The sequence below is a fragment of the Eurosta solidaginis genome, chromosome 1, assembly GCF_040869045.1.
Source record: "Eurosta solidaginis isolate ZX-2024a chromosome 1, ASM4086904v1, whole genome shotgun sequence".
Classification (NCBI taxonomy): Eukaryota; Metazoa; Arthropoda; class Insecta; order Diptera; family Tephritidae; genus Eurosta; species Eurosta solidaginis.
In genome coordinates this window covers 103,701,365-103,720,988 of record NC_090319.1, presented here as the reverse complement: position 1 = coordinate 103,720,988, position 19,624 = coordinate 103,701,365, and the positions used below count along the sequence as shown (strand labels likewise).

The window sequence follows — 19,624 nt, the reverse complement described above, 5'->3', positions numbered from 1 at the left end:
CTTAACAACACTTTATTGGGACCGACAGCAATACCGTTTTCTCGCAGGGATTTTGCCTCTGAAGCGAACTTAGCCATAAAATCATTAATATTTTCAGGCTTTTTAAAACCTGAGAAGCTAGCTATAACAAAAGGATCAACACTAGGAAAATGTACTAGTGCTCCAAGAATAGGCCATAAAACTCGACTTGAACTATTAAAAAGTTTGAGACCATCTACTCCCACATCAATTAAAACCTCTTCTTGTGCCTCCAAAAATGAAAATTGTTTAGAAACTAGTTGGTCTTGTATACCAAAGTACAAAAATTCACCATTTGATATAGATTCTACACTGACTTTTTCTCGAAAGGTGTCTAAAAGAGTTTTGGCACACAACGGTACATCCTTTATCCCACCCTTTTGGAGTGCCTGAAGAAGTCCGTCTATAATATTATGAGCAACTTTAAAATCTATGGCCCAACTTCTTAGCAAGTCGTTCAGATCCGTACCTGCACCCTCTTCTACATAATAACTTTGGGCACCTAAACACTCTTCTACGCTTTCATCACAATCACTTCGAACACTATCAACTGGCAAACACTGACTTTGCAAAATCTCACTACTCAAAGGATTAGCCTCACTTTCCAAAGGATTAGCAACACTTTCCAAAGAATTAGCAACACTTTGCACTTTATCTTGAGAGGACTTCTCAAGTTCTTTAAACATTTTAACGTTATCGTCGAAAGAGCTTTTTCTCTTTCGATAAGCAATTAGCAAAATGCCTTCTTTTCATATTTTTTTTTATTATATTAACCTTTATTTTATTAATTAATTAATTAATTTAAAAATCCCGTCGCGCTCTGAAAATTTTAAGTCTTTTGCGTTTTAGAAAATAATAGCTTTGTTCTGATATTCTCCAAATATCGTCCTCGTGTTCGCAAAACTGACTGAAAATAATGCAAGGGAACACAAATTGAGTTATTTATGGACAGGTACGCACAGTTTCGGGCAAACATGAAAAAAAAAATTAACAACACCAAGTTTGTATGTATTAGTAATCGCAGTACTTTTGTGTGAATGTGTTGGTGAACACATCAGCGTTCTGCTCACGCGTCTTGTAGGGTTGAGTTTAAAATTATTTTAACTTAATATATACACTGCGAAGACAGTCACCTTGTAGCGGTGCAGGGGCTTATGCCGATCGCATTTGATACTAATTGGTCAGATGGGAGCGGCGCAACTGCGCTCACCTTACAAATGTGGTCGAATGCTATCGGTAACCAGGAACTGTCACCTCCTAATCCAGGGTGTCATGCGTCACCGTGCCCATTGGACTGGTTTGCAGCCAGGAGGTTCACAACACCGGCTGTATTATAACGGCGCCTCTCCAACACCGGGCCACCTTGGGGAGTAATCATGGCCTTACCGCGTCAAGGGGCTCTGCCGCGGCGGACCAACCCAGTTCCCCATTTAAATAATTTGACAACAACGCTTGCCGCGTCAAGCATGTTGTCGTACGACAAAGAATGGAAAATAAAGCAAATAAAAACAACAACAAAAAAACAAACAACAACAGTAACGCAACAAAGAAGACGGGCTCCAAGAAGAGCAGCGGGCAAAGCAGTAGCAGGCCACGCAGGTACTCCAGGAAATTCCTGGAGAGCCTCTCGAGAGAGGAGGCAATGCTCTTTATAGAGCATATGAGGGACGAGGAATCTCCCTCCACCAGCGCTGGAGTGCGCAGAGAACCGGCTCTTAAACCCGCAAACCCTAAGGGCATTACAGAAACCCAAGGTAATCAAAGCGGGCCACAAGAGCATAGCAAGCAAAAGACGACGAAACCCGCGATCCCCAGAGGCATCTCGGCCACTGGTGAGCAGCGCGGGCATATCAAAAAAGGGGAGCAGGAGGGGCAGGCGTCTAAAAACAAACCCGCGAACCATGGAGGGCCCAGTACCACCATAGAGCAGCGCGGGCCCCCCGAGGAAAGAGATGCCACAACTAAGTGTAGCTCCGACGGTACTTCCACACAAATGAGGGAAAGTAGCAAAGATAACCATGGCAGGCCCTCTAGGGAGCCAAGTAAACATGGGCGCTCACCGTCGAAGCAGGATTCTGGAAGCAGCTCACAAGGCAGCTGCGATAGGTCCCAGAAAAGGAGCGACCTCGAGCGGAACCGCGAAGAGTGGAAGCGGCCTAACAGAAGGCATAAAAGGGGCAGGCAACCTGCACTACCACCACCGGGCAGACCAGGATCGCTAACAGATAAATGGCGCCTGGGACTAAGTGGGTCTGGGACGAAATGGTATCTCCGATACCTTGAGGAGGGCCTGTCGCCCAGGGACGCAAGAGCCAGGGCAGACAAGCACAGGCATAAACCAGCCCACGAGCACAGTACAGCGACCGCCGAACGGAGAAACAAAGTCGGAAGTAAAGAACAGCCAGCGGCAGCTGGCCAGCATACACCCGCTCCCGCTGGAAAGCGTAGGATCGGGCAGATCACACCGGAGGAGACTCCCAGTTCAAAGAGGCAACGGGCCCATGCTCCGCAGAACACGACAGCCAGGCGCCGGGAGGATTTGACCAGGGCGACTGGGGGACCCGCTGAAGCAGCACCAAGAAAGCAGAGCTACTCGGACGCCCTCAGGGGTACCCGAGTGGCTGTGCTGCCCAGGAACTACCCGGCGGATGCCCTAAGTCAAGAGGACCTGACAAATCTCCAGGAGCTAATTATGGATGGAGTGTTCAGGGGGTGTGGGCATGCTCTAGTATTTTGCGGGGTGTACTTCCGAGCAGGGCTCCTCCTTGTTGATTGCGAGGACGAGAAAACCGCAAGATGGCTCGAGGAAGTAGTGCCAACACTCGAGGGATGGACGGGGCACAATTATGCACAAGGCGCGGGGATGACATACCGCCCACGCATAACGTGACAATGTTCCTCCCCAGAAGTGCGGACCGCCCCAGAGAATTTGCGATACGGCTCCTCGCTAATCAGAACGAGGGCCTTAAGACGCAGAGGTGGCGCGTTATTAACAGCAGCGCGGAAGAAACGGGCCTACGTCTCGACGTAGGCATAGATGAAGAATCCTACCAGCTCACACGTAGGAATGGATTCAAGCTGCATTACAGGTACGGCTTGATCCATGTAAGACCCTGGAGGCAGAAGCTACCAGGGAATAGTGAGCGGCAGGAAGACAAGGCGGTAGAGGACGCCGACATAGATAAGATGTCGGACGAAGACATGTCGGACGCGAGCACCGACACCATCAAGGCTCGTGAGACTACAAACTCTTCTACCGCAGCGAGTAATAGCGAAGAGGTCGCGGAACAAGCGGACCAACAAATACCCACCACACAGGAGCTCATTGAGGGCTTGGACCTCCAAGAGCTGGCACTGGACAAGCGAGATGATAGCGAAAGCGGGCTGTCGGATTACGACGACCCGATGAGGCCGGCCGGGCCAAAATGGCCAGCATAAGCATGCAGATAGCCCAGATCAACCTCCACCACGCCATTGCAGCTTCGGCTGTACTGGCGAGGAGGTTTGCCTCGGATGATCTGGGCATAGCCCTCATACAGGAACCTTGGGCATACAAGGGACAGGTGAGGGGCCTTAATGTAAGTAACAGTAGAGTAATTTGGGATCTCTCCAGCAGAGACCTAGAGCATGTGTAATGCTTAAAGCAGATATTAACTATTTTTGCATTACAGAGTTTTTAAGTCGAGATCTGGTGGCGGTACAAATAAATGCGAAAGTCAACGGGGAGGACTCCAGCATTGTGCTATCCGCAGCCTACTTCCCGGGGGACGACAACATGGTCCCCCCAGATAACGTACAGAAGCTGGTGGCTCACTGCAGAAGAGCGAAACTTCCTCTTATTGTAGGAAGCGATGCAAACTCCCACAATACGGAATGGGGCAGCAGTGATACCAACCAAAGGGGTGAGTGTTTGCTAGAATATATAGCCAGCAATGATTTAAGTATATGCAACGTCGGGAGTAAACCGACGTTTGTTACGAGAGCTAGGGCAGAAGTCCTTGATATAACGCTCGGCAACAACCTAACTGAGAATATGATCTCGAAATGGAGGGTCTCAGAAGAACCCTCCCTTTCGGACCACAGAATCATAAGGTTTGAGCTGGGCGCCGTATCGGGGCAAAGCAACCCCAGAAGAAATCCCAGGAAAACAGACTGGGACAGCTACAAAAGTATTATAGAAGCTAACATAGATAGCCTTAAGAGTAAAGGCAGAAGTACCAATTGTACCCAGTTGGAGAGCAGGGTGGAAAGGGCAAATCAAATAATGATAGATGCCTAAAACTCCAGTTGCCGTGTCTCCTTGATTAAGGGTAAAAAGGCGACCCCCTGGTGGTCTTATGACCTGACGCTGCTTAGGAGAAAAGTCAGGAAACTCTTTAACGAAGCAAGGAGAACCGGCAACTGGGAGGAATACACCCAAAATCTAACTAAGTACAATAAGGAGAGAAGAAAAGCAAAAATGGAAAGTTTTAGGAATTTCTGTGAGGGAATTTCCAGCACGCCTGCAGCGGCAAGGCTACACAAGGCCCTAGCCAAAGAGCAGAGACAGACAGACCTAGCAATTAGGCTCCCAGACGGTACCTATACCGAAACGGTGGAAGAGCGAGCTAAGGCCTTGCTGCAAGCGCATTTTCCAGAGTCAGATGGGCAGTGGAATCTTTTGAGAAATACAAATCTCCGGGGGTGGATGGCATCTACCCGGCGCTAATGCAGCAAGGGACACAGATCATCCCACATCTCGCCAGAATCATGAGAGATAGCCTGGCACTGGGATATATACCCATGATGTGGAGAAGAGCAAGAGTGGTATTTATACCAAAAGTAGGTAAAAAGGACTATTAACAAGCAAAGTCCTTCAGACCAATAAGTCTAACCTCCTTTGTCTTGAAGGCAATGGAAAAGATAATAGACCAAGAAATCAGGTCGAACGCCCTCAAGGCCCTTACATTATAGCCAGCATGCCTACAGAGCGGGTAGGTCCACGGACACAGCTCTGTACCAGTTAACGTCTGAAATACAGAGGGCGTTCGAAACAGGGGAAACAGTGCTTTGCGCTTTCCTTGATATTGAGGGTACCTTTGACAACACATCTCACGAAAGCGTAAACATAGCACTGCAGAGAAGAGGAGTTCAGTTGCCTATCCAGAGATGGATTGACAGTCTACTCCGTACAAGAATCGCTGAAGCTCAAGTAGGCAGCAGCGCAGTTAAGGTTATTACCACGAGAGGGTGCCCCAGGGAGGTGTCCTGTCACCCCTTTTGTGGAGCCTAGTAGTGGATGAACTCCTGCAAAGGCTATCAGACAGTGGCATAAGATGCCAAGGATATGCTGACGACATCGTCATAATTGCGAGGGGTAAATTCGAGAGTACGCTCTGTGACATAATACAAAGAGCATTGAACATTACAAGGGAGTGGTGCGCCAATGTGGGTCTTAACATCAACCCATCTAAGACAACCATCATCCCCTTCACCAGAAGAAGGGTCCTACCAGCCCTGAGAGCAATAACAATAGATGGCGTGGAACTAGAATATGGAACCGCAGTGAAATACTTGGGGATCATTTTTGACACCAAGCTCTTATGGAAACAACACTTCGACTCCATGAAGACTAGGGCCACGAGGTCCATCATGGTATGCAAACGTCTAGCAGGCAAATCATGGGGCTGTAGCCCACACGTGCTAAGATGGATGTATACCATGATAGTAAAACCTATGATAACATATGGCTCAATAGCCTGGGCATCGAGAACAACTCGGGCGACGACGAGGCAAGCACTGTCAAAACTTCAGCGACTGGCATGTGTGTGCATCACGGGAGCTATGCGCACATGCCCCACAACAGCGCTGGAGGCTATCCTCGATCTGACCCCGCTGCATATATCGATAGAGCAATCAGCCAAGCGAGCCCTCCTTAATATCGTTAAGGAGGGCTCGGGCAAAGGTAAAGTCATATCGTCCCGGAACATAGAGGAATTGAGAGAGAAGATCCCAATCTCTCAACTCCCGAGGGATGATATCCTCAGGCACATAGTATATGAGAAAAGATATAAAGTAGAACTGGGAGACAAGGGTACGTGGGAAGAAAGCAGAATTGAGAGCATTCAGCAGCTAAACAGTATAGTATGGTATACCGATGGCTCGAAGACCCCAGAGGGTATTGGATCTGGAGTCTTTGGACCCAGAGCCAAAATATCAATACCCCTGGGAGCATACCCGAGCATTTTTCAAGCGGAGGTATTTGCCATAAGCCAGTGCGCGGACCTGAACCTTCAGCGAAAATACTCCAATGAGAAAATTGCCATACTCAGTGACAGCCAGGCCGCCCTCAAGGCCATCTCAGCATTTGAAATAAAATCAGCGCTAGTCCTTGAGTGTGTGGAAAAGCTGAACCAACTAGGAGCACACAATGTATTACTGTTGGCCTGGGTTCCAGGCCACAGGGGAGTCGAGGGAAACGAGCAGGCGGACAGCCTGGCCAGAGAGGCAGCAACGATACGACCTATTGGTCCTGAGCCGTTCCTGCCAGTAGGCCCGCAGGAAATTAGGGGGCATCTATTGGCAGAAGAAAAGGAAAAGAGGGAAGAACACTGGCGTAATATGCCAGGCCTAAGACAATCTAAGCTACTGTTAGGGGGTTATTGCACAACTCGATACAGGGCATTTATAGGCCTCTCGAAAAATAACCTAAGAACTCTAACAGCAATTCTTACAGGACACTGCAGACTGAACAGCCACATGCAAAAGCTGGGTATAATATCAAACAACACATGCCGATTTTGTGACAGATCAGCGGAGACGGCGGACCATATCCTCCTGGAGTGCGATGCAATCTCAAGACGTAGAGCTAAGTTTATGGGCTCACCATGGCCAGAGCATACTCACATCAAATCCCTCAAGCCAGGTGAACTGCTAGGGTTCATCGGAGATGTCGGCTTGGATGAGGTGTTGTGAAGCAGATGAGGGCACAATAGACCAATGGTCGCAGTGCGATCCTCAATTAACTATCTATCTATCTATCTATATACATTCATGTGAGTATAGTTGGTGAAATGATTTTATGAAACAATACTGTCTGCATCTGGATACAGACTTGAGTTTAAATTTCAGGTATTTAACTTAGCATACAGTAATAAATATTTGTTATTGCAATGAATTAAAGATTTTGGATGTACTAAATATATTACTAATACATTTCTTGGAAAGACTCAATCAATTCTTGATTCCGTGAAATATCTATTATGTTGTATAGTTGTATGTTGAGCTCCTTGCAAAGGGTTTCATGAATTCTTCTCGCATTCTGGTACATGGGACACGAGTTGATTAAGTGACTAATTGACTGTGCTTCTCCTTCGTTGCATGGACATAAGTCTGTATCAATAATATGGAAGTGCTTCAAGTAGGCTTTGCAGAAACTGTGACCAGTTAAGCACTCCGTCATTTCGAATGAAATTCCAAATCTTTCACTGTATATCTCTGCTTCTTTTGGCGACTGGAAGAACATTTGTGTGGTACTGCCTGTCGATTCATATGTGTATTCACGTCGCCATGCTTCTTGCGTTTCTTGTTGTATAATTGCTTTAGTATAGCTCATTGGAAACTTTTTGTAAACAGGACTTGTAGTCAGCCCTGCCGCTTCCTTGGCTGCTTTATCTGCTTGCTCATTTCCGTCGATACCAGTATGAGCTTTTACCCAAGAGAAATTAATTTAGTTTTTTTGACGTAAAAAGCACAACCGCTTATGTATTGACGCTATTAATGGCGTCGTACTGCTTCTATTTTTGATAGCTTCAAGACATGATTGGCTATCACTAAAAATGTGTAGGTTTTGTGTTGCCAAGTACCTTTGAGCCCAGAATAGCGCATAATCGATTGCGTACGCTTCCGTTTGCAACACGCTGCATACATTGTGAAGCTTAAATATTTCTTTTTCAGAAGTTCCATCTGGATGGATGATAACAAAGGCCGACTCGCATTCTCCCGTTTCTAGTTTGCTTCCGTCTGTAAAGATCTGTGTGGTATGATGTGCTATTAAGCTATCAATTTCGACCTGTCTACTGATTTTGCTATATTCAATGGTTTGCCGATCGGCTGGGTGTAGCAAGTCTTTCGGATGTATATCTCTATCTAAATCAACTACTGGTACCTACTGGTAACCCAGGTTACGTAGGTTAGGTTAGGTTGAACTGACCGGACCTCACATAGACTGAATGTGTCCATAGTTTTACCAGAATTTGTTTGACGACCCAACGAAAGAACCCCCATCAGGTGCCAGGACATATGTTATAGAATAACTCCGACCTCTTGGTGAATACTAGCAGTTTTATAGGACCCAGCTTAATTGTTGCCTCGAGTTCTGGCAACTCTGCCGCCCCTAATAGCTGGAGCCTTGACCTGGCGAGCGCAGGACACGAACACAGCAGCTCACACTTCCCACACTTGCTGTTACTGACGAGGCCCAACTTATAAGCACGTGACGCCAGAAGGCAGTGTCCAGTCAGTATGCCCATCGGGAGCCTTAAGTCTTCTCTCTTCAGAGATATGAGGCGCTTAGTGAGTCTAATATCGTAGGCTTTGCACATGATCTTGGAAATTTTCCAGCCCCGCGATTTAGCCCACGCCTTTCCTGCTTGTTGCATCATATGCAACTCCTGTCTCCTTTTGATTTTTCTCAACCGGATTAGGACATCTATTGTCGACTCAGCGAAGTGTTGCACCCTCCTTTGCCAACTCATCGATCTTTTGGTTACCTTCTATCCCTTTATGACCGGGAACCCAATAAAGATGTATGGTCCGGCCTGAGCGAAGTTTTTCCAATGCTTTTTTGCATTCCAGAATATTTCTCGGTGAAGTACTTCAAAGCTTGAGTTAGTTTCTAAAATAAACAGTTATCTCTCCGGTATCTTCACCTCGCGCAACTTAGCATTATCACCGACAAAATCCACGGACACCCTCTTTACGACGTGGAAGGAACATATGTCGCAAATATTAGACGTACGCGTCGATGGTGTCACACTACCGACTGTAAGTCACCCAAAGATCTTAGGGGTAGCGTTCGATAATACCCTAACCTTCAAGGCTCATGCCACCGAGTTCGTTTCTAAAGTACAAAGCCGCAACAAAATCCTCAAGTCGCTTTCCCGCAGCATATGGGGAAAAGATAAAGAAATGCTGCTAACCGCTTCCTAAGGCAGTCGGTTCTATGTACCGGAGCGACTCAGGACTCTCATTTCAGTGTAATCCCATTTAATTTGATGCGTCCCTCCCACAAATTGTCATCCTCCCAGCAGCTCCTTACAGCGGGACTGCTCCATATTCTCTTGCTCCGGGAAGGTATCGAACCCAATCCGGGTCCGTCTCCTGACCCCGGTCCTGAAAAACGGGTTTTCTGCATCTGCCTGAAAAGAATCTTTTTAGGACGGTCATACTCTTGTCAATGTGTCTCGTGTAAAGGATGGTTGCATCGGACAGGTTGTTCTGGGTTAGATCCCAAAACCAGACGTACACGTAACTTCTATGAATCTTTTGTGGCTCCTTGTTGCTCACGCCCTAGGGCGTCCCGTAGTCTACGCCTTAGCGCCCGCCCAGTACCTTCCAGCAGCCCCGCTGCTCAGCAAGCCACAACAAGTATCCGCTGCTGCTCGTGCCTCACGGCGCCACCAACTCATACCCCCTCGAACCTACAATCTCCGTAGTAGAGTTGGGAGCAATGCCGAGCATCAACCCCTGCCCCGTCCCCCCCCTTCTCGCGAGAGCGGAAATGAAGGCGGCCTCGCGTTTATCATACACCAGTCAGTGCAATATCATATATTTGATCCTGACATTGGCCGCAGGGACAGTGTCTTAGAACGTCAAGGCTTATCTGTCCGACCAGGCACTGGCAACAATCGCACTATCTTAGGCGATTTCAATGCCCATTACGATCTATGGCATTCAAACTTGCGAGCGGACAGTAGGGGTGAGATGTTGGCGGATCAAATAGAAGACACGACGTTCTGCACAATAAACGCAGACGCCCCACCACGTATGGTAGGAAGCTGCCACAGTTCGCCGGATATATCAATCGTGAGCGCAGAACTCGTAAACTGCATCAACTGGCAGCCGATGGTAACATTGGCATCCGACCACCTGCCTATACTTATTTCGCTCGAGCGTACCGCCGACTTCATCGTCACAGAAAAACGCACTTTCATAAACTTTAAAAAAGGAAAGTGGGACGAATACAAATCCTTTACAGACAACCGCTTTGCTGCCCTCCCTATCCCGACTGATGCCCGCCAAGGGGAGCGTGCTTTCCGCAAGGTCATTGAATCCGCCTCGGCTCGCTTCATTCCCGCCGGTATAATTCCCGAAATTCGGCCTCAATTTCCGGCGGAGGCCGCAATTTTAGCGAGAGAACGTGCCCTTATAAGACAGCTCGATCCCGGCGACGCCCAAATAAGATATTAACCAACCCATCAGATTGCTTGTGGATGAACACAAGTCGGCGAAATAGGAGGAGCACCTAAGCGGTTGTCACCTCTCTGCCGGTGTAGGTAAACTTTGTTCTACCGTAAAGTCCCTACCGAATCCGTCTAGGCACAATGACAAAGTTTCCATCGCCTTTGGTGATAAAGTGCTGTCGGATGCGAAAAAATGCGCGAGCGCTTTCTGCCGACAATATATAATGCATTCTACGATCAACAAAGATAGACGGGGCCAACAGACACGCACATAAACATAAATTCAGCGCGTCACCAACTACCATCACCGCCAAAGAGGTTGAGGATGCCATCGGTCATGCTAAACCATCCAAAGTAGTGGGCCCAGACGGCATAGCCATGCCGATGCTTAAAAGCCTAGGGAAAGAGAGTTTCAAATATTTAGCACATGCCTTCAACCTGTCTCTTTCCACCTTTGTCATTCCCGAAAAATGGAAAATGGCCAAGGTGGTCCCGCTACTAAAGCCTGTGAAACCAGCTAACATAGGAGAGTCATATCGCCTGATATCTCTCCTATCGCCAGTAGCCAATACGCTTGAAGCTATTTTGCTCCCCTACTTCAAAGCAAATTTGCAGCTAGCCTGTCATTAGCATGGCTTCAGAAAACCCCATAGCACCACCACCGCGCTAAATGCCATTAGCACCCAGATAAATTGCGGTTTAAATCAAAACCCCCACCATAGAACAGTACTCGTTGCGCCAGACCTATCAAAAGCTTTTGATACGGTCAACCATGGCACGTTACTGCAAGACCTGGATGGGTCTACCCTTCCTCCATGGCTTAAAAGGTGGACCGCAAATTATCTGGGTGGTCGGCAGGCATCGGTGCAATTTAGAAACGAAACATCAAAACCAAGAAGAATTAAACAAGGGTTGCCGCAGGGTGGTGTCCTCTCCCCACTTTTGTTTAATTTCTACATATCTAAGCTACCTTCGCCACCAGAAGGAGTTACTATCGTTTCCTACGCCGATGACTGCACAATAATGGCCACAGGGCCAGGCCCACAGATCGATGAGCTTTGCAACAGAATAAACGGCTACCTCCCTAATCTCTCCAGTTTTTTCGCCTCGCGAAACCTGGAATTATCACCGACGAAATCCTTCGCGACCTTATTTACAACATGGACGTCCCAAATGTCGACCATTTTGAACATACACGTAGACGGCACCACGCTACCGACTGTCCGTGGGTGTGACGTTTGATGAGGATCTACATTTTGGAGAGCATGCAGCCGCAATTGTATCGAAAATCCAATTGTAATAAATTCCTCAAATCCCTTGCTGGCAGTACTTGGGGAAAAGACAAAGAAACGCTCTTTACCACATACAAAGCAATTGGCCAGCCGATTGCATGCTACGCGTCCCCTATATGGTCGTCAAGCCTAAAAGTTACTCACTGGAAGAAGCTACAGGCCTGCCAAAATACTGCTCTCAGAACCGCCACGGGCTGTCTTCTTATGTCCCCAGAACGCCATCTACATAATGAGGCGAGAATACTCCCCATAAGGGAGAATAATGGGATGCTAACCTGAGAACCTGGGCATCCCAACAGACATCTGATTGACGAGCCAACAACGCTTAGAGTCATCTAGGAGTCATCTCCGTAAGCATTATGAGGAAATACGCCACCTGAGAACTCAGCCGTATGAAGCAAAAAAACACAAGCAGGTCCTCAGTGAACTCCACAAACAGGCGTCGGACCTTTAAGCCAGGAATTGCCCGGAGAATCCAGTACTCAAAGAACATTACCCAACACTTGCGGAAGAGGAACGCATACTCCCCAGGGAAACGTGAGTCACTCTAGCTCAACTTCATTCTGGATACTGTAACAGGCTAAACTCTTACCTATCCAGAATAAACCCCGACATACAAAATGTATGCCCCGCTTGCAATGTGTCCCCACATGACACCAACCACCTCTTTAATTGTAATGTGAAACCAACGTCTCTAACACCCCTCTCATTATGGTCCACCCCTGTTGAAACAGCAAGTTTCCTTGGACTCCCGTTAGAGGATATTGATGACAATTTGTGATCGGTCGCACCTATTAAGTGGGACGAAGCACTGCTACAACAACAACAACGACAACGTTGCTAACAACGTACAAACCAATTGGCTGGCCGCTCATGAGCTACTCGTCACCAATCTGGCCCCCTGGTCTTAAAAATACACACTGCAAAAGGCTACAGACTTGTCAAAATACTGCAATCAGAACTGCCACCGGATGACTCCTTATGACCCCCGAACACCATCTACATACTTAGCTAGTTTGGTTCAAACCAATAACGTTATTTGTAAAAACTTTGAAAAATTATCCTTAGATGTTAGTGAAATTAGAAAAGAGATGAATCAGAATTATTACAGATCCCGGTAAATAGATAGAAATACATTTAGAAGTCCCTCAAGATACCGATCAAAATCCCGAGATGATCCTAATTGGCTCTGCATATATATAGCAGATAATACATCTATATATTTTTTAAAATTGTATTTATTTTTATTTTAAAATATCAATATTAACATTGAAAATTTAGAAATACACTGACACTAAAATTTTCTTTTTGAAATAATATTCAAAAATAAAGTGATTCAAAAAATAATTTACAAAAATAAAGTATATTTAAATAAAGTAGATAACTCCACATTTACTCCCCCTCCAGTGAAACGAAAAATTAATTTTTTAATGTTAATTTACAGTGTATATTAAGTACTGTAAGAATTTTGTGTTATAGTTTGAAAAACATTTAAATTATGTGTTAATTGCGATAAAAGCTTATGTTAGTATTGATGTAAGTACCTATTCTTTTGATGATTTGATGTACTTGATAGCTTTTTATTTGTTGTAATGTTTACTTATTGTATTAATATTTTATGTGGCCACCGTGGTGTGATGGTAGCGTGCTCCGCCTATCACACCGTATGCCCTGGGTTCAACTCCCGGGCAAAGCAACATCAAAATTTTAGAAATAAGATTTTTCAATTAGAAGACAAATTTTTCTAAGCGGGTCGCCCCTCGGCAGTGTTTGGCAAGCACTCCGGGTGTATTTATGCCATGAAAAGCTCTCAGTGAAAACTCATATGCTTTGCAGATGCCGTTCGGAGTCGGCATAAAACATGTAGGTTCCGTCCGGCCAATTTGTAGGGAAAATCAAGAGGAGCACGACGCAAATTGGAAGAGAAGCTCGGCCTTAGATCTCTTCGGAGGTTATCGCGCCTTACATTTATTTTTTATTTATATTAATATTTGATTATGTTATTGCTATGTTGTTGAGGTATAATTTAATAGCTGTTTGTTAAATAATGTCAATTATAATTATGTTTTTGAAGAACCGGAAATTGTCATAAATGGAAAGTGCCTTCCAACGATTAGTTCTTTGATAGATCGGGCTCTTCGGGATATTTATACCTGGGCATCTAATGTCGGGTTGAAAGTCAATGCGGAGAAGACGGATATGGTCTTGTTTACAAAGAGGTACAAGGTCCCAAATTGGATCAGGCCTAAGTTAGAAGGGGTGACCTTACAGGAGAAACCTTGCACAAAATATCTAGGAATGATCCTAGACAGTAAGCTGTCATGGAAGCTCAACGTGGAGGAGAGGCTCAAGAAGGTCTCAACGGCACTTTGTGCATGTAAAAGAATGCTGGGGTGTACGTGGGGCCTATCGCCCTCTCTTTCTCATTGAGTTATTACAGCGATTGTAAGCCCTATTCTATACTATGGAATTCTTGTTTGGTGGAAAGCCACAAAAAAAAGCAACATACCTCAAAAAATTAGAGGGGGTATGGAGACTATCGATGCTTAGCATTACGGGAGCCCTGAAAACAACCCCGACGCACAGTGGCGCCTCTGCCGTTAAAGCATGGCAAAAATAAAAAAAAAATCATGAAAGCGTTCGCTAAATCTGATAAATGTTTCTAATAGAGAATTTTCCTGGGAACAAGAATATATAACTTTTTTTCACAGAAAATTATAGTTTACCATGTAGAGCCGCTCAAAGTTGACCAATTTTCAACATTGGGAAAAATTTGAAATTTTTCTTCTTTTTCGTTGTATTTAAAATGGTTTTGTGAGTAAAGAGGGCGGCCGGTTGTCGTTTTCTTGTATAGCTATTAAAGATAATTTAATTTAGGATTGAAAAAAAATTGTTTTTTTTTTGGTAAAAGTTGGCGGATATACTTGTTTTTCGAAAGGCCTATTTTTAGGCCCTTTTTAAAACTTTGATGGAAAAAATAAAAAAAATGTTAAAATATGTGGTCCGTCAAATTAACAGTAGTTATTTGTGAAATATTCAGTTGCCTATATTCATAAAGTCTACCTGCGTCCAGCTGCAACTTCACTTTTTACATCAAATAAAGTTAAACAACCTTGGGCATAAATACGCGCCTGAGCAGGTATATATAATTCAGTACGGCCGTAAGGTCGTTTTTGTTATTGGAACTTGTTATCAACATACGTTTTTTTAGTTACGAAATGTATGAGTGAAACTAGCATTCAAGAAAAGGAAGGCCTGGAAGAAAAAATTGGTTTACAATACATTATGATAGAAAGAAAATGGAAGAACGTCTATCGTAACAATTCAAAATTTCTAAGTAAGCATGAAAAGTGGCTAGCTGACAAAACTTTTTTGGACGAAGAAACGCCTAGCACGTCAACCAATCCAACTAGAGGGAGACCAACAAAACCCATAGAAGAGTGTTCTACCTACGCAAGGAAAAGGAAGCTGTCTCATACCACAAAAGCTATGGCCACGACTCATCTTTCAGAAGCACTGGCTATTAAATATAAAAAAGACGAAGAAAACGTGAAGTCTCATATAACAGAAGGAGTTGCGGTAGCAAGTCCAGTGCGACTGATGAGGATCAAAAACAGCATTCCCACACCACCAAATACACTCCCGAAGGAGCTTTGGCGCTGTTTATAGATCTCGGTTTAACGAAGAAAAAATATATTATATTGCGTAAGTCATTACTGTAACGTAATGCCGATATTTTACCTGGATACAAAAAAATTACTCAAGCCAAGAAAGAAGCAGTTCCTCTAAGTCCCAAAATAACCGAAGTATCAGCTGAAATTGAGCTACAAAACCTATTGGATCATACGTCTACATGACTCTTTCAAAGTTTTACTAAAGAAAAGTTGAAATCACTGCCAAAGGAGCTAGCCTTGATAACTAAGTGGGGCTGTGATGGATCATCAGGACAAAGCGCAAATAAACAAAGAATAAATGTAGACGATGACCCAATTACAGATAGTAATATGTTTATGGCTTCTATTGTTCCATTACGACTAAAAGATGAAGCTTCAGAATATTGGAAAAATCTGCGTCCGTCATCAACTATATTGTGCCGCCCGATATTATTTAAATACGAGAAAGAGTCTTCGGAACTCATTAAAGCTACAGTGAGTGATATAAAAAATCAAATTGCCAAATTAGAACCAACAATAATTGAAATTGAAGAGGGGAATGTTATTACAATAAAGCATGATTTTCTTCTAACATTGGTCGATGGAAAAATTTTGAACTTAATAACAAATACGACATCTACAATGAAATGTCCAATTTGTAAGAAGAGCCGAAAGGACATTGAAAATCTTGATGATTCAATAACTGACGAACTAAATTATGAGTATGGGATATCTCCTTTGCATGCTAGGATAAGACGTATGGAATTTTTTTTGAACCTGGCTTATACACTACCACAACAAGGAGAAGTTTTCGACGACAATAAAACATGTAAGGAGAAACAAAACAGGAGAAAGAAAATAATTCAGGATGCATTCTTTAAAGAGACTGACCTTAGAGTTGACTGTCCAAAGTATGGATACGGAAATACAAATGATGGTAACTCCTTAAGAAGATGTTTTGAAAACGATGAAGTGACTGCTCTCATAACAGGAGTTGATAGAGATATTGTGAAAAGATTGGGAGTAATTTTAAATATTTTAAACTGCCATGAACCAGTTAATGGACCCAAATTTGGAGAATATGTATCCAAAACTACAGAGCTTCTGCATCAAAAGTATCCTGAGAAGAAACTTACACCAACGGTACATACAATTTTAGCACATGGAAAAGATTTAATAGAGTACCAGTGCTTACCATTAGGAGAATTGTTTGAAGAAGCTCAAGAATCTAAGAACAAGGACTACAAAGATATAGATGTATGAACACCTGCAAAGTATCACGAGTTAGACAAAACGAAGACCTTTTCAACATGTTAGCTATCTCTTCTGATCCAGTCATATCATCTATGAGGTATGTAAGAACACAAAAAGATCTTACAGATGCGTATAGTTCAGAAATGGTTGCTTTGTTAGATATATTGTCACGGATATTAGCATCAATAAGCTATACCATCCCTAAGGCGATGCTAAGGCCATGCCAAGCAGTATTTACGTCAATAATCAAATCATGTATACACATATATAAGGCAGCCGAAAGATGTCACACACAGATGCATTTACTTATACGCCTATGTGTACTCGAGAGACTGTAAACTACAAACATTCACGTCAATAATTCAATCATTATGTATCTACATAAACGAATAAATAATTGCGTCTACACATATGTACGTATACGAGCAGTGGAGCGGCAATGCACAAACACATGCATATATCTTATCTGAGTTGTCACAAGAGAGAGCAATAATTTGTGCACGTAGTTGTGGCTGGCGATTTTGTAGCCGAAACTAACTAGTGACTTCTGGAAATCGAAGAGCCTAGAAGTATGGAGCATAAACTATAAAAGTGGGGCAGGCGAGTAAGAAGTAATTCAGTTTGATTTGAGATTTGGATTAAGCGCTATCTAGCGAGCTATAGCAGTATTATTTTGAATAGTAGAGTTTCATTTGAGCTGTCAATCAGTTTGGTTATTAAGTAAGCTATTCGTTGCAAAGTACAAGTGTTATTGTGAAGTACTTGAGTAAAGGCCATTTTGCATTATTACATATTGGAGTTATTTATTCAACAGTTTAGCGATACGAACTTAGCAGAGGGTTGCAAATAAGAGGATTTGCAGCAAATTCGTTACAATATGTTCCAGTGACGATGACTATGTTAAGATAAAATAAGTTTCTCATTTCTTATCACAACAATGAAAAACAGATTTACTAATCAATTTTGTTACTTTATTGAAAAATAAGATATCTATGAACAAGTTAATTTTTTATTTCAAATAAAAGAATTAATTAATTTAGTAATTTATAAATATATATTTTTCGTTATTGCATTTCTCTAAAGTTTACCAAATTTATTTTAAAGCTTAGGTATTTCGCCTTCAAACGAGTATTAAATTTTTATAGAAATCAATACGTCTATCGAGTTGGTACAAATTGGTAAAGCGGTTACTAAGATCAAACTTCTTAGCATAAATGGGCAGTGCCACTCCCCTTTTCTAAAATTCGTTGGTTGTTTAATCTTGAGCTCAAATAAAATTTCATTGAACCGCTTTCAATAACTTTTAGTTATTAATAAAATACATATTTGGCTTGTAAATTACAAAAAAAAAACATGTAAAATTTTACGATGAATTTTGAAGCACCTTGTTATTGTGGCACCAAAAAAGGAAATTTGAGTTTTATAAGAGAATTGCCATTTAAAAGAAACAATGCGTCTATCGATTTTGGTAGTTAATGATTACGTGACTACTTAGATAAAACTTTTTATCATAAGTGGGAAGTGCCACGCTATCTTATCAAAATCATTAGTTTATCTTATTTAATGCTTAAATACGTCATTATAAGACAAATCTCATTTTATTTTTTTTTATTTTTTACTAAAAACATTTTGTTTTTGCATTTTTCTAAAAATCTTCGAGTTTGACGAATTTGAATTTTTGAAGCACCCTGTATCTGTGACACCCTGAGCTTACACACGATAAAACTTCAAATAATTAGCTTTCATTTGCATTTTAAATTTTTAAAATATCTTCATTGGTTCAAAAGTTATGATTTTTGCAAAGAAAAAACTCAAAAGGCGCCACTGTGCGACGGCTGCACTGTATGCCATTCTGCACATTCCACCTGTAGACCTGGTAGCAAAGAACAAAGCGTTAACGACCGCAACCAGGCTCGGTGCTTCGGGGCAGCTTGAGCGCCGACCATATGGCCTTAGTAGTATAGCGTCATCAATCACAAGACGAACAGACTACACGATTCCCTATCTGCACTTCGAGGGAGATCTTAAGGCCACAATAGAGTTGGACGGTTGGCGCAAGGGTGCGCAAATGGCGGACGAGGCGATACATGTGCACACCGATGGTTCCAAAGTAGTGGAAGGAGGAGGGTCTGCGGAATACTGCGCTGATCCGGAAATAAGCAGATCCTACAGGCTGCCGGATTACTGTAGCGTTTTCCAAGCCGAAATATTAGCCGTAACCAAAGCAGTAGAAACCCTGGAAGAGAATAGCTTAAGCTGCAACCCTGTTAACTTTTATATTGACAGTCAAGCAGCAATTAAGGCAATAATCTCGCATTGCACAGCATCTAAATGCGTGTTAGAGTGTAAGCAGTCTCTGGAGAGAATCGGGACAAGGAGAAGCATACATCTATATTGGGTCCCAGGGCATATGGGAATAGATGAAATGAAAAAGCGGATGAACTAGCTAAAAGGGGCTCATCCCTTGAAGGTTGCTCCGTAGACGTCCCAATTAGATTGGGCGAGATTAAGCGAAGGCGAGAGGTGCACATGATCGACCAAGTGGGAAAGGCGTGGGTTCAAGCGCGGGGCTGTAAAGTGTGTAGGTCTTACAACCTTAGACTAACACAGTTGTTTCTATCATTAAAAAGAGAGGACTGTAGAATCATGACTGGTATTCTGACTGGACACTGCCTTCTGGCGTCACATGCCTTTAAATTAGGCTTGGTCAGTGATAGCAGATGTAGGAAGTGCGGGTTGGAGGAGGAAACCATCGAGCACGTCCTGTGCTCGTGCCCTGCACTTGCCAGGCTAAGACTCCAGCTCACTCCTAATAGCTGGAGCTGTCAGATCTAGAAACAGCAAGTGGCCTAAGTCCTAGGAAGCTTCTAGTATTTGCCAAGAGGACGGAGCTATTTTATAACATATGTCCTGGTTTTTGATAGGTTTTTTCAGTTTGGTCGTTAAAACAAACTTCTGGTAACAC

At 43.6% G+C, this 19,624-nt stretch overlaps 1 long non-coding RNA gene across 1 annotated transcript; it reads left to right on the top strand.

The window, feature by feature from the left end:
- The first annotated feature begins 340 nt into the window (after nucleotides 1-340).
- LOC137236641 (uncharacterized) lies at nucleotides 341-7,156 on the top strand. The gene is made up of 3 exons (XR_010948533.1): nucleotides 341-3,596; nucleotides 3,690-3,920; nucleotides 6,734-7,156. It is a non-coding gene; the product is annotated as an uncharacterized lncRNA (long non-coding RNA).
- Nucleotides 7,157-19,624: the final 12,468 nt, after the last annotated feature.